This window comes from Chaetodon trifascialis, chromosome 18, assembly GCF_039877785.1.
Source record: "Chaetodon trifascialis isolate fChaTrf1 chromosome 18, fChaTrf1.hap1, whole genome shotgun sequence".
NCBI classification, from domain to species: Eukaryota; Metazoa; Chordata; class Actinopteri; order Chaetodontiformes; family Chaetodontidae; genus Chaetodon; species Chaetodon trifascialis.
The window spans coordinates 6,156,562-6,172,011 of NC_092073.1; the positions used below are offsets into that span (position 1 = coordinate 6,156,562).

The window sequence follows — 15,450 nt, forward strand, 5'->3', positions numbered from 1 at the left end:
AATCTGCACTTCCTCAAACTGAGGTCAGCTCTGAAAGCCAGTCACTCCCCACAGAGCCCCAAAATAAAATGCTCAACTCTGCAGCAGAAGTAAACACATTCACAAGATATGCTACAAAACACTGGCAAAATATCAACGCAGCCAACTGCTTCGCTGTATGGGAGTCAATTCTTATACAATTCACTTGTACAAATGAAATGATGGCGTACAGTTATGCATAATTAAAGGCATGGCCGCTACCTGTCTGCTAGGCATCACCTGGGGTGGTGCTCTCTTGGTGGAGCGACGCCCCAGCAGCTGGGCGGGCTTCCAACGCCGGGGTCTTTCCCTCCCTCTCTCACTTAACACATGCCTGAGGGGGCATACTTCAAAGACACACAGTGCTTCTGTGTGTGTGTGTGTGTGTGTGTGTGTGTGTGTGTGTGAAACTATAGGAAGCAGAGATACTCACATGAACAACACACACACTCCCACACAGCATGGCACCTCTCTTGGTTAGTTTACATGAGAGCAGAGGAGGGGCGGGGGGAGGTGAGACTGTCATCTGATACCTGTTCACACCCTGTAAATCACAGCTCCACCTTCACCCACAGCGAACCTACACCTCCATCCTGTCATTCTGCGGCGTCACATCATTAAAACTCCTCACCACACCCTCTGAACTGTAAACTGTGAGCATTACTCGACTGTGCAGACGAAGTGCAGAAAAACGAAATGCTGATGCAAGAAAACAGTCAAAATATGATCACGTCAGAGTGGCCTAAACTGGTCAAAAATATAATTTTTCTTTCTTTCCTGCATGCATGGGTGTATGTGTGTGTGTGTGTGTGTGTGTGTGTGTGTGTGTGTGTGTGTGTGTGTGTGTGCGCGCACTGAGGGGTCCCCGTGTGCAGCTGCCATCGCACTAATCTGACAGAGATGCTATCGTTGACATTCCTAGCGGGCCATTCAGTCTGTTTCACCAAGCCACACAATCACAGCACTTTGTCAATACACACACACACACACACACACACACACACACGGGGGGGGGAGATAGAGAGAGAGAGAGAGAGAGCTACCAACAATGACTGAAAAAGTTGTTTTCTAACGTGATAAAGGTGGACTGATATTGACATGAACGGTTTTATCAGTCGATTCTGCGTCATCACAGATACATAAATCAAATATCAACATCTGTATCGGCTTCAAAAGTTTCATATCAGTCAGGCTCAAACCTGTGATGAGTGGCTGTTGCTTTAAGACTTTAATATCACACGACAAAGACTAAGCAGAGTAATCAATTATTATTTAGAGCAAGTAACAAAGGCAGCTATTTCCTTGTGCAGGAGAACACCAGCTCTGACTTTTGGACTCAGTAGTTCAAAGCATCCTCATACTCCTCATACTGTCCTCGTGCAGTGAGATCACACCTAAGCCCTCGGCACATTCACAGCTTGTGTTAACAGCGTTTCACGTTTACAGAGAGCTGCAAAACCAGCAGGACAAAAACAAGGAGCTGCTTCCAACCAGCCACACGCTGCTGACTGGAAACACTGCAAAGCTGTTCTCAAATTATCTGCCCGCTCTCTTGGGTGAGGTATCTTATCTAAAAAGTCCAGGTGAGAGTTTTATGAGCTCATAACATCACTAATAACCATCAGACATTCCTCTCTGTAGTTTCACTTTGCAGTGAAAGCTGTTATTGACATTCACTGTATTTATATGCAGTGAATATCCAAAGATGACTGGAATTAGCACATGAAACAAGGCTAAAGCTTTAATTACAGAATGTTGCCTGATGTAAAAGTCAAACAGCAAGCGAGTGTGCTGACGCACCCAACACACACACACACACACACACACACACACACACACACACACACACACACACACACACACACACACACACACACACACACACACACACACACAGCATGCACTCACAGACATAATCTGTGACACCTCCACACATCACAACACAAACCAACACACACACACACACACACACACACACACACACACACACACACACACACACACACACACACACACACACACACACACACACACACACACACGTCTCTCACTGCACAGTAATTACTAACTGACATGGGAACGCTTGGAACCTGACTGCACACACACATGCACACGCGCGCACACACACTTTAAATAGTTGTTTACACATATAAGAAGCTGGTTTTAAGTTCATCATCACGATGTACGACTACTGTCTGGGACTACGAGTCATGAGAAGTTAGTGACAAGGAGAGGGGCAAAGAATGACAGTGAGGGACAGAGACAGAGACAGAGACAGAGACAGAGACAGAGACAGAGGCAGAGTCCCACAGGTCTCTCTGGTTTGTTACTGAATACAGGGAGTGGCCAGAAGTCACAGAGAGGATCACACCCCAGCTTATCAATCAGTGCACACACCTGAGGGGACATACTTCAAAGACACACAGTGCTTCTGTCGTGTGTGTGTGTGTGTGTGTGTGTGTGTGTGTGTGTGTGTGTGTGTGTGTTTATTTGTGTGAGACAGAGACAGAGACAGAGAGCTGTACAGACTGTGTGATGTTATTAGTCCCAGGAGGTGTGCAGGTGCAGTTCAGTGATCCTCCATCGCACACTGTGATCAGGCACTGGAAAAGTGTGTGTGTGTGTGTGTGTGTGTGTGTGTGTGTGTGTGTGTGTGTGTGTGTGTGTGTGTGTGTGTGTGTGTGTGTGTGTGTGTGTGTGTGTGCGTGTGTGTGCGTGTGTGTGCGTGTGTGTGCGTGTGTGTGCGTGTGTGTGACTTGAATGGCATTCCTCTGTTGTAGGAACTTTACTTGCATCATGAATGCAGGACACAAGGTTCAGTCTTAGCCTCAGAGCTGCAGTTCCTCCTCTCAGTCCCTGTGAGGACTTTCCAAACGCTCCACGGTTCATCACGTCAATGAAAACTATGACGAAATATATTTGCTGATGACCTTTTGAAAATGATCACTGACAATTAAAGCTATGCTGAAATGTCTTAAAATGTTTCTAAATGAATAAAAACTCTCACAGATGTGAAAAACAGACTAAAGGACAAATGAATGGCTGTTTGAAGGATGTCTTATTCAACTGCCTGCTCATTTCACTGACGGTGACGAAGACGTCTTTCATTTTCTGACTGAAAGAATCACATGACTAAAACTATTCTACCTTTTCAACAAATGAAAATCAGGTGGCAAGGATGGAGCTTCAAAACAGGACCAGCGTTCATTCAGATTGAATGAACGTGAATGTGGCCTTGTTCACTCGAGTCTCACTCGGTTACACAACCAAGAGCAGAGTCGCTGCTCCACACACACAACACGCAGGCAGACACAAAAAGACAAGTCACACACACAAATATGTAAATAAAACATGCTCTCTGAGTGAACTTTGCTCTCAGATTTCCAATACTTCCCTGAACACACACACACACACACACACACACACACACACACACACAGAGGGGAATGTGGTGCTTGACTCACTGATAAAATATTCATAGCTCATAAAAGGCATCAGAACAGAGAGGACACACACAGTTTTGGATGCTTGCTAGAGGAAAGGTTGATGGCAGCTCGGCTGCAGCTTTGAGTCCTTTTGTGGACACGTCTGATGCCGCCGATTTCACAGACAGAAGAAACAGGGTTAGGAATAGGAATGCACCGATACCGCTTTTTTCTGAGGAGTACAAGTACTTGCATTTGGGTACTTGCAGATACTTTAACTCAGATCGAGTACAGTTGTGATGCAGTGAATTGTCTCTCAATCGATCTCTTGATCTTGCTGCGGTGAAGGGTTCTGAATCAGACTGTCCAAAACTGGAATGGCCAAGCATTTTGAAGAGCTGGCAGTGTCCACCTCAGAGGAACTCAAACTTCCAGACGGGCAACACGGTAATGGTCAGTAACACACTAGTAATACATTAAGCTGATGGAAGACAATAAGAGGCCTAAAATAGGCAGAGAACTAATGTGCTCTTTATGTGTTCATCTGGGGTTAGGCTGCAGCACAGCAATCACAATACAGACACACAAACACACTTTGACAAACTGAAACCTTAATTTTCACTTTGAGGTTGATGTGACTTGGATGGAAATAGCGTGATGACGCACAGCGGCAAAGAGCACACACAGTCATACACACATGCATTGTGTCACCAGGCAGTTCTGATGCAGTTTTAGGTCTTTTCAACAGAAGTGCGTGTATGTATGTGTGTAAGATCGTTACGCAATAGCTTTTATGCAGGATATCCCGCTTGTAATGCATAATGAATAGAAGGCCACATGCAGATGAATAATGCACAGGCCACATCAGTCTGTGAGGGCTTTCCTATGTAACTGGCATACGCACTGACAGTGATTTCTGTCACAAGAGCTGTGTGTGTGTGTGTGTGTGTGTGTGTGTGTGTGTGTGTGTGTGTGTGTTCTCTGGCCTAATCAGTGGTGATGTACCCAGATTCCTCTAAAGTATGGACATTGTGTCAAATGTAAGTAAAACCTTGTCAAATTCAGAATAAGCATGTATTTAGAAGAATCAGTCAAGCTGACGAGGTCAAACGTGAAACATACTGTCTTTGTATTGTGTCAGAAAGGATGAGCAAGTTCTGTTTGATGAACAGCTTCCCAACTTTTTTGGAATCAGGGTTGCGAAACCATGTCGGCCTCCAAAATCTGTCAGCTAGCCACTGCAGAGGAGAGGAGAGCAAAAGAGTGAGGAGGGAAGACATGGACGGTGTTAAGGAGAAGAGGAAGGGGTTGCCAGGGGAAGCAGAGAGGCGTGGGTGGGGAGGCATGACGGAGCGCAGGAGATTACAAAGACAGGGTCAAAAACTCGAACTGCTGTAAACCTGAAAAGAAATGCAGAAATACAGCTGTGTAAGAGAGTAAAAAAAAAAGCATTTTCGATACTTTGTTCGTTCAAAAATTCAAGGTGAAAGCATTTGTTGGGTAAAAAATGACAAGCTTGGCATCAGTAGCTGTGCGGCAGGTCCTCGGCTGGTTCACTGGAAATGCCTGAAAACGTGAACAAACTCTCTTTGTCTGCAAAGCACAGCTGACAGTGAGAGCAGAGGGCGCAGCTCTGCTCTTTCACCTGTCAAACCGAAACGTGTCAGCCCTGCCAAATGCAATTAAAATACCACACACAGCCTCCTCTGCCTCTTTCAACACCTCAATCTAAGCATTTAGTGATTGTTCATAGGTTGCTGATGCGTGGAGACTGTTCTCCATTGGGTTCTGCACAGCACATTGTGGCCCATTAAAGCACGGAAGTTACAAACCCATTTGAAGGTGCCCTGTGGAGTTTTTCACCACTTGTACGAGATTTGGAGCAACATTTCCACAAGTGGAAAATGTATTTGTGATGTGCATGTGCATGAACAGGCGAGCGGAGAAATTCACATCCCGCCATTGGTTTCATGCCAAGAAGTACAGCACTGCAGCAGCAAAGGCGCTGAAGAGAAGTGCTTCCGTTCAACGTGGATGGTAAACAATGCAGGATTTATGATAGAATACATCTCCACAGGCCACCTTTAAAATACAGTCACTACATTTCCTTCCCTTCAGTATTCGTCTCATCATTTTAAGCCTGAATGACCCTCAAATTCAGGCATGTGTTTCCTGTCTTGGTGCGGTCGTCAGGCCAGCTCAGATGGAGTCGCCAGTTGCAAGATGGAAACGTAAACATCGCGATTGTGGCAATGCGTCATCACTTTGTTTTGTTCATTACACCACCAGACGACAAACTGCTGCGTCTCTCTCATACGCTGCTGACAGTTCGGATTCCTCTGCTCTGTGTTCATTTGGAACTGTGACATCACATCCCTTTTCAGGGCTGAAATTTGGGCAATGCTTTCAACTCTTCCTCTTTTCAGGGTGTTTATTCAGCGGTAACGCATCTACCTCAAATCTTATTGTTTGCACCGTTTAGCATGTCTCCATACAGCTTTACCTCCCTACGCATTTGAAAGGTAAGAAACACATCAGATGGAAACAAAAGGGGACAGAGACAGACACTGGGGTCAGCTGTGTGAGGACACGTGGACGAGGAGGCAGACGCTCAGGTTAAATAAAAAACAGTCCATTTCATGAAGCTACATCTGCTTCACTCCCAACAGCCAGTGTGTGTTTGATGTTTGACTCCATTCACAGAGCCTCTTTTCGTAATGTTAATATGTGCCCAGTGTGTGTTTGTGTCTGTGCGCATATGTGTGTGTGTGTGTTTGTCTGTCCTACTGCTCTCACATCCACACAGTGGCTTGATGCAGCTCACAGAGGGCCTGTTTGAGGGCTAAGTGAAAGGGCTAGTGTTTGACTCTGTGTGTGTGTGTGTGTGTGTGTGTGTGTGTGTGTGTGTGTGTGTGTGTGTGTGTGTGTGTGAGACAGAGCTGTCCTCTGGTTCTAATAGAATTAAACAGGACTCTCAGGACATGTTTCTATAATTCAGCACTTGCTGCAGACCATTAGCGTGCACCGTAATGAGCAGACAGACAGGTAGTGATGCCCCCCCCCATCATGTTCTCCTCCCTGTCCCCCTCCCTTCGATACTCAGCAGCAGTGACTGAATGAATCCCCTGTATGTCCCTGCAGTCTCGCCTACACACACTCTGAAACACACACACACAGTATTTCTTCGGGAACTATGCCCCATTGTTGCACAGCGAGGCTGAACACATCACAATGGAATGCTAAGCAGCGCGCGCACACACACACACACACACACACACACACACACACACACACACACACACACACACACACACACACACACACACTGACAGACACACAGAGGTCAGACTCTAATCCCAACACAAACAGTCACACACAGGTAGTGGACACACACTCATCCAGAGCCAGGACATGTCAGAGGGTTTTGCTAGTGTGTGTGTGTGTGTGTGTGTGTGTGTGTGTGTGTGTGTGTGTCTGTGTGTGTGTGTCTGTGTGTCTGTGTGTGTACTTGACCATGAACTTTTAAATTCCTTCCATTCTTAATAGCACAGCACAGGTTCCTTTCCATCAGTCACATCTCCACCCTGCTCACAACATTACAGAAATATAGATGTCTGATGGATACTGAAAGGATAGCTAACATTAAACCGGCAAAGGTTAATCCATGAGGATGATAGCAGACAAGCTAGGGGAATATTTTAATGGGATAAAGAACAAACTGGGTACTGGATAAAGAACTTGTATGATATGGGTTTGAAGATCAATTCTTAAAGCAACTGTAACTGAGATCTGAAGTAAATAAAAAAGTGGTATGACCATGTTTTTTCTTTATTATATAACAGTCTCATGTACTGTTACAAAAATATGTTGGACTGTACCACCATAAGTGGAATTTCATACCCAGAACTATATAGAGAGAGATAAACATAATCAACATCTGTCCATCCAAGTACACACAGGTTACATCTGACAAGCTTCAGGCTGAGAGGAGCTCTCCACCAGGCATCAGAGGAACAACTGACAGGCTAAAGTCTGAACAAGTGTCAGAGAGGCAGCACACGTTTCTTCTTCTGCTGGAATATTCACAGCGTTGGAAAATATGCTCCCACATGTAACCTCAACCAGACGCAGGCAGCTGGCACCGAGGAGGCAGAACGATCATTATGTGGTCTCATAGTAAGAAAGAGTGCTGACACTCTCCACTCTTTCAGTGGTCATGACTGGACTGTGTGATTCTTTTCGTACTGACACAGGACCTGTTGTATCTCCTGCTCTGAAACGCACCTCTCAGCCACACCCCTCCATCCACATATCCATCCATCTGTGCGACGTCCAGCTCTTCGCCCCGCAGTATAATTCCCAGCAGGGCTGATTGGCAGCACTAAAGCCTGGTTGCTGACACACTGGTCCAGCTGCTACCGTTGGGGGGGTGGGGGTGGGGGGGGGATTACGGCAACCGGTTCACTTTGTACCATCCCATTCTTCCTCTCCGCTCTCTATCCCTCCATCATTTCATTCATTCAATCCGCCGTTGTCACGCAATTTTAGACTCCACCCCTGCAGCCCCGCCACACAAACACATTAAACATCTACTGTACGTACATGTTCACACAGACTAACGCACCATGGCCACATCTGTCTGTGTTTGGCTGCCTGTGATATACAGCGATGCAAAATCTCCACATGATATCAGGCAGTCGAGTCGTTTCAAATCGGCCAAACTGTGTGTCAGCCCATTTGTCACCCATCTGCATTCTTTGTGCAGTCTGTCTACAAAACTACAACTAACACTGTTCACATGCTCTTAAGACAAGACTGTGTGGAAAGTCTGCCGCACTGTGCTCCACTCAGCTGACCCCGATTGACTCAAATCATTCAGGGATTACTCAACGCCACATTGTGGAGCTGCTGTGCTGATGGTTGCTTCAGCATGTCCTCATCTCTCATTCTGACACATGAAGAATAAAACATGTCAATACACGCTCAACATTCAGAGGGTCGCACGTGTATTCAGACTGTCAGGCGCTCCATGTGATGGTCGGAGGCCAGCCTCTGCTGCATCACGACCAGGATCAACTTCATGGCAACGTATTTCAAAGCTCTCGCCATAATCTGTGGATTCACTCGCTCAGGTGAAGAAAATCTGCCTTGTCCAGTTCAACTGTGGTGAACTCTGACCGCTAAAAGGTTGTCCTGACAATGCTGACCTTCGAGGGAGCAGAGAGCTGGAGAAATGGCTGTGTGTGTGTGCGTGTGCGTGTGTGTGTGTGTGTCGGGGTGGGGGTGTTGGTTGGTCAGAAAGAAGCGAGACTGTGAAGACATCACCACGGGCTCTGGGAAACTGGGATGGCCACTCACCAAACAGCTAACTGATTATTCAAGAAAGCAGCCGTTAGCTGCCACCCTGGTTTGCCTTGCTTTGAATCCCCGCAGCCATCACAGCTCTGCATTTAATGGCTGCCATATCGACTTAACAAAAACCAATAATCAGCTATAAATAATTGATCCAGACTACAGAGGGGAACCTGAGGCCGAGCAGGAAAGAGTGGAGCAGCATTTCTTTTCTCTCTCTGATGAAAACGTTTGAGAATGAGTGTGCAGAAACACACTTGGCTGTGACTTCCCTCAAAGTGGTTCTTAACAAGCCCAGACAACATTAGAAGAGAATAATTCATTTGAGGCTGAGCAGCACAAACTAACGACAGCAGCCATTTGGAGCTTTGGACAGAAGTGAACAACAGGCCACGACCTGACCTTCTTCTTCTGATCATTTGAAAAGCACACGCTCATCTGCCAACAGACCTGGCATCCACATCAGAAATATGCTTTAATGACTACGTTACTGACAACTGTGGAGAGAAGACAAAGGGTGCTACACCGAGGTGTAACTGATGCTTTGGTACGAAACAGCTGAATCACAGCCAGTGAATTAAACATTCTGCGATACAGTCATTGATGAATCACCACGTTTTACAGCCACATTGATTTTACAGTAAACAACATAAAATGTTTCACAGATTCACTGCAGGTTCGATACGGATGGAAAGCATTACCGGCAGCACCGGATCTATCCAGCCCCGTGTGGAGGATCGATCACTGCAAGCCAGAAATGCCCTTCCTGGGTCAGCCTGTCTAGTAAACATGCTTTCACTAATTGCATGGCAGTCGACCAGTCCTATACAATCAACAGGCCATCAGCACAGCGACAACATATGTAATCATGTCTATAACAGGACTGGGAGGACACAACAATGTGGTTATATTTAGACGCATGTATGCCACTGAAGATCAAAAATCATCGTGTCGTTAGGTGGTCATTTCTGAGGCTGGTAACTGCGATGAACCTCTCCTCTGCAGCAGAGGTGACTCTTGATGTTCCTCTCCCGGGGCGGTCGCCATGAGAGCCACTTTCATCACAGCGTTTGACGGTTTGAGCGACTACACTTGAAGATACATTCAGACTAGCTGAAGTGTTCTGGATTGACTGATCTTGTCTTCAAGTAATTACAGACTCTTTACTTAGTTGAGTGGTTCTTGGCATAATAAGGATTACTGCAGTTGTTGAACACAGCATGACTAATGGTGTCAAACTTATTAAAAATGAAAGAAATCCCTCTAATTAACTTTGGTCAAGGCACACCTGTTCACTGAAAAGCATTCCAGGTAAAACCTCATGACGCTGGTTGGGAGCATGCAAACTAATCTAAAGCATTAATTCGATTTTGTTCAGTTTAACACTTTGCTGTGTTGGTCTTTCACAGTTTTGATTCAGCACTAATGTAAAATGCACAGAATGATAAAAATAAAGAAAAGCTTTGAATGAGTCGGTGTGTCGGGACTTTTGACTGGTGCTTTACTTTCATCTCTTTTTAATGTGCGCTGCCAGGGGGAACAGCAGGAATGCCTCTAGGCCGTCTGGGGGTGTGCAAGCTGCCCATCTCTACAAAGACCAGCTTGAGCATGGCCTTTTTAAACAGTGACAAACTCTTTTGCCTTGACGTGAGGGCAGATGACACTTGGGTCAAACTGGTTTGTTTCAAGCATACAGCGATGTTAGCGCTCAATAAAACCTCCCAATCTGGGCCACCAAGCATATCCACACTGCACCAACCTCAGACACGACCGTTGGACCTTAGTAGTCCATTAATCACAGTAGATTTTTGTTCACCCAATAACAATGAACATTTCCGGTCAAAAAGCTCTCTAATACAGTGAGTAACAGTTTAACTGATGTAGCTGGGACCAGGTGAAACAGTCCTCCATTGGCTCTGGGAGGCTGTTTGCAAAGAAGCCACCATGTTTATTCCTAACTCTTGCTTCATGTCTGCTGCTTTAGGACCCCGCGCTGCACAGTGTCGAATGATCTGACCCTAAAACTACAGATGCACAATAACTCCACGGCGATGTGTTGACTAGCGGCTTATATAGTTGACGGGTCAGCTCTTTTCTGCGAAACCCCCGCACCAATCAACTGAATCTCAATCTTCCCTACATCAACAACAGGATGCAATGAGCAGACAGCAGCTGTCTGAAAATTATTCATGAACTGGTGGGGGCACGCTGCAAGGAAACCAGTCCTGTCAAAGAGCAGTAACGTAAGTACAAGTTATTAGCTTTGTGGGTGCCTGAGACAAGAGTCAGAAAGCATTATTATGTAAGGATAATAATGCACTTCTTGTCCCAGACTAAACTTTATTCTGCTTCCTGATTGCTAGACAGAGGCTGGGATGAAGCAGCCTGTTGACCTTGAAGACAGTATCCTGTTCCAGTCAGGACGACCCTCACTGTGATGCCGAGATCAGCTTTCCTGCTGCCGAGGCGTAACCCTGACTCTTCCTTGACCCGGGAAACTCCCAAATTAGCTTCAAAATACAAGGTCACATGATTGCAAATGATATTCTCTGACATATTCTACGATGAATTATGACCCCCAGCCATGGCAAGCAGAGATGAGGAGAAAAGAAGGAAGCCACAGCAGATTATCCATTTGTTTTAGTGCCTGGGTGGAGACCAAGAAGGCAGGGAGTCAATGGCTCTCAGTTCCAGTCAATTGACATTCCACAGACTGGGAAGCACTCGGGACCTCTACAGCTGAGTAACTCCTGGAACCTGTCTGTTCACTGAAATACTTCCTCCCTTCCTCCCTTCCTTCCTTCCTTCCTTCCTTCCTTCCTTCCTTCCTTCTCCTCCTACTATGACGGGCTGACTCACCCATTCCTTCCATTATTTCTCCCTCCTCATGTCTCCTGTCCTTCATGTATGTTGATTCTCATTTTGTTCTACTTCCAAACTGCAAAAGATATTTATCACGATTAGCAATACAATCACAATTCCAAAAAAGTTGGGACGATGTGCAAAACATAAAGAAAAGAGAATGTGAGCTTTTGGTAATCATTTCTGACATGTACTCAACTGAAAACTGCACAAAGACAATATTCAATGTTTGACCTCATCAGCTTCATAGATCTTTGTAAATATCTGGTAAATTTTGTAAATATCATAGTATGTGTGAAGGTAGGTGTGTGATTTTAAACTTTAAGTCCTTTCTGGTCCAATCACATTCCAGACAAAAAAGTCCCACTCATTCAAAGATAAGAGACCTCCACTGTGGTCTGACCACATTCATTCTCTTTTAATCAGTTTTTCACATCATCACTGGGAACTTCCTGGAAAGAAAGATGACACTGTGGACTGCCTGCTGTGGACCCCAGCCTGATTATTTATTTGAACAGAATAGCATGTAAAAAAGAGAATTAATAATTCCTCTGGCAGCTAGAGAGCATAAGGCCAGGACACAAACATCTGGTCTGTGTGATCATCCTTCAAATACTAAAACACTGGAACATGGAGGAGTGAACTGTGAACAATGCAGTAATTCCACAGGTAAATTCCTTCATTACTCATGTATTCCTTCACCATATATGGACAGTTAAATATAATTTAAACAGATTATGTCCTCCAGTGGTGTGCCATGCTAACCTTTCATCTTGAGTTCCTGACCATAAGACTTTATAGTGAAAAGAACATTTTATGAAAGACTTTCATTCAGCATGAAACGTTGACTCACTATAAAACTACAACATTATTATGGCATTAAATCCAGTTGCCTGTTGGTGACGGTGTACATCTGTCTCACACAGATGTTTCAGTAGTGGCTCCACGCACAGGTCAGCAGTGAAAACACAAGAATTCAATAGATGAAAATACTGTACAGCTCTGTCGATACACACTTCAGTCAGCACTGATGTGGCTGCATGGAGAAGTGTGTTAGAGACATTCAGTGCATGCAAATGAGTAACTAAAGCAAACATTACCAGTGGATAAGGATACATGTTGTTTCAAGGCTGTCTTTCACTTTTGGTTTCTATGGCCACCAGGTGACCGAGCATCCCACCAACTCGACAATTACGCTCCCACAACAAACCTTTCTTTTCGAGGTTAATGCCTGACATTACATTTTGGCAAGCACGCTGAGCTGATTATTTATCCAATTTATCCTGAACCTGGCTAATTTGTTACACAGCTGGCCACTTCGCTCAAAATATGTGTCCAGCTTTACTGAATGTCGTGCAAAATCAGTGAGAAGGAGGAAGAGTTTCAGCTCAGCTTCGCACGCTGCAGTCTGACTTCACCTTTGCAGTGCACAACACTCTGTGTTTTTCCCAGAACTATAAAACTTCATCACCACAACTATAACACATAAAAAACTACCGAGAGTGGTATTTGATATTGGCAAGAAGCTGCTGAGCGTTTAAGTGGGCCTGCTGAGGAAACACTGGTGAGGGCTCAGCACACTGAGACAGTTGTGCTGTGGCAGAACGTGAAGAGTTGGGCTGATGTATTTATAAAACAGCTAAGGAATAAAACAGATGTTCCTCTTTTTTGAGACATTTTCATCACTGGAAATATCTGCTCTTACTGGCACCAGTCCTGCTGTGGTATTTCTGTAAAATGTTGCAGTAAATGCTTTTCGAGGTAGTTTAGCACCAGTCTCAAGAGTCCAAGCTTCTGCTGGAAGATTGCACTGACCACTGAAATTCATCACGTGACCTTCACTCAACACAAACAAACACGGAGCCCTCACAGCACAATTCAGCTACATGAGCTCACAGACCCCCAAAATAAGTTCCTCTGGGAGGAAGAAGACAAAAGGTGTTTGTGGAGACATGCTGGACTTCATCTGTGCTGCTCAAGTTACTGTTTTCTCTGCAAAGACAGCAGGCAGAGATCCAGCTACGGCCAAACAGAGGTTTCAGGTGGGGTTTGATCCCTGGGCAGCAAAGCATGTGGTCCACCCCTCTTACATCTCTGGATCATGTCAAACCGTCCACAGAGATACTGTAGCTGTTCATTTCAGCAACTCCGGGGACAGTTGGTGTGACAGTGACCAACCTCTGTGACCTGTTTGATAACCGTCAGCCCCCCTCGCGCCTAATACCTGATCATTTTGGCGGGCTTACAGCGAAGCAACAAGCAACGGGACGTTTTAGGGATGTGATTGGATCAGGTCCATAATGAATTCAGGGCCTTAGATCAGTCCTACCTCTTATTTCCCACTCAGTAATCTGGCTGGGGGAGGATTGGAGAGTAATCTGGATAGAAGGAGTGACACAGGAGCAGGGGGAGGGAGGGGGGGAGAGAGGGGGGGAGACAATCCTCTCTGCTGGGATTCCTGTTTAAATCATCAATTTCTGCAGCAAAAAGGATCAGAGTGTTCCGGCGCAGGTGTGAACATGTTTCACAGTTCATCACACTGAACATCAGCTACACAAGAGCTTTTTCCAGAGCTTTCAACCACATCTCACTCCCTCACATGATGACTTTGCTCAGTTGTAATAACGAAGCTAACTCCATCATACTGTAACTGAGCTGTTACAACGAAAGCAGATTCCACTCAGAAACAAAGACCACGTGAAGCAATTAAAAAGCAAATAAATGGACCTTGCGTTTGGAATCTTTGGGGCACTGTAACATGATTTCAAAGGTCGAGAGTGAACTTTCAGCCTGATCGCTTTTGAAAATATAGAGATAAGTTCAGAAAATAGCCTTATTAATCTTGGAATCAAGATCTAAACCATATCAGCAATAACACATATTTACTCTGAAGGTAGCCTCACCTTTGAATGTGTACAAGCGGGAACTGAGAAAAGGGCGTGACTGAAAGGCCAATGATAAGCAGTGATAACAGCTAAAACAACAGTGACAGTGGAGGAGTCTCTTCATACAGATCACCCATCAGACTGCACTGACCTAAGTCATACTGTGATGTGCTATAAGGAAATTGAGGAAAAACGGAACTCAACTGCAGCATGGAACAGAAACACAGCACACTGCAAGCAGCTGTGGGGTTCAGTCCTCGAGTCCTCCTCACATACTGTAACGTAAATGAATGGACAAGTCTGACACACGGACACACATTTAAGCTAGCTTGCATAACTTTGTTCCTGTGTGCTGTGACCGTGCAACTTCACCGTGCGCACCCATGATGTCTCAAGTGCTGTCGGGAATATTGGAACCACCACATTCAGCTGCACGTGAATGACTACCTTTATGGCAGGACTCAGGGAAAGTGAAAGTTCATAGTCAGTGTTAGATATGACGTAAGTTAAGGTACAACACAACTCCCTTTGGCTAATAATGCATATGGTATATTACTAGTGCGTATTCAGCCACTGTCTCCTGAAAATAAGAGTTTCCGTGGAGCACCTGAAGGCAGCATTATCCTACACCAGCACTCCATCGCTGTGATGCGTGCTGTGAGATCACTCATCCAAAATCACCGTCATTTCACTGCTACAGACTCCCGCTGTCCGCCCACGGACTCCGCGCTCACTTTAAACAGCGCTCGTTTCCACGCACCGCGAGCAAAACACAAAGTTCGTCAATTTTCTACTTGACTCACCGTTAGTTGTCTGCTTTTTGACAGTTTGTCGGGAGTCTCCGAGCGTCGCTGTCACCGCTGCGATCCGCCCACCCGAGTGTGCACTGCGCTGGCCGCAGACTAACT

General features: G+C 45.5%; 1 protein-coding gene across 14 annotated transcripts in view; it reads right to left on the bottom strand.

Annotated features, from left to right (window-relative positions):
- Nucleotides 1–15,450, bottom strand: part of LOC139346708 (microtubule-associated protein 4) — a 113,449-nt gene extending 97,999 nt beyond the window's left edge. For 12 of the 14 annotated variants that reach the window (XM_070985933.1, XM_070985930.1, XM_070985941.1 and 9 more), the window contains exon 1: nucleotides 15,346–15,425. The gene's annotated coding sequence lies outside the window, so the exon portion shown is untranslated. Of the gene's footprint in view, nucleotides 1–15,345 lie in introns of all 14 variants that reach the window. The other 2 variants (XM_070985939.1, XM_070985936.1) reach the window with 2 other exon arrangements.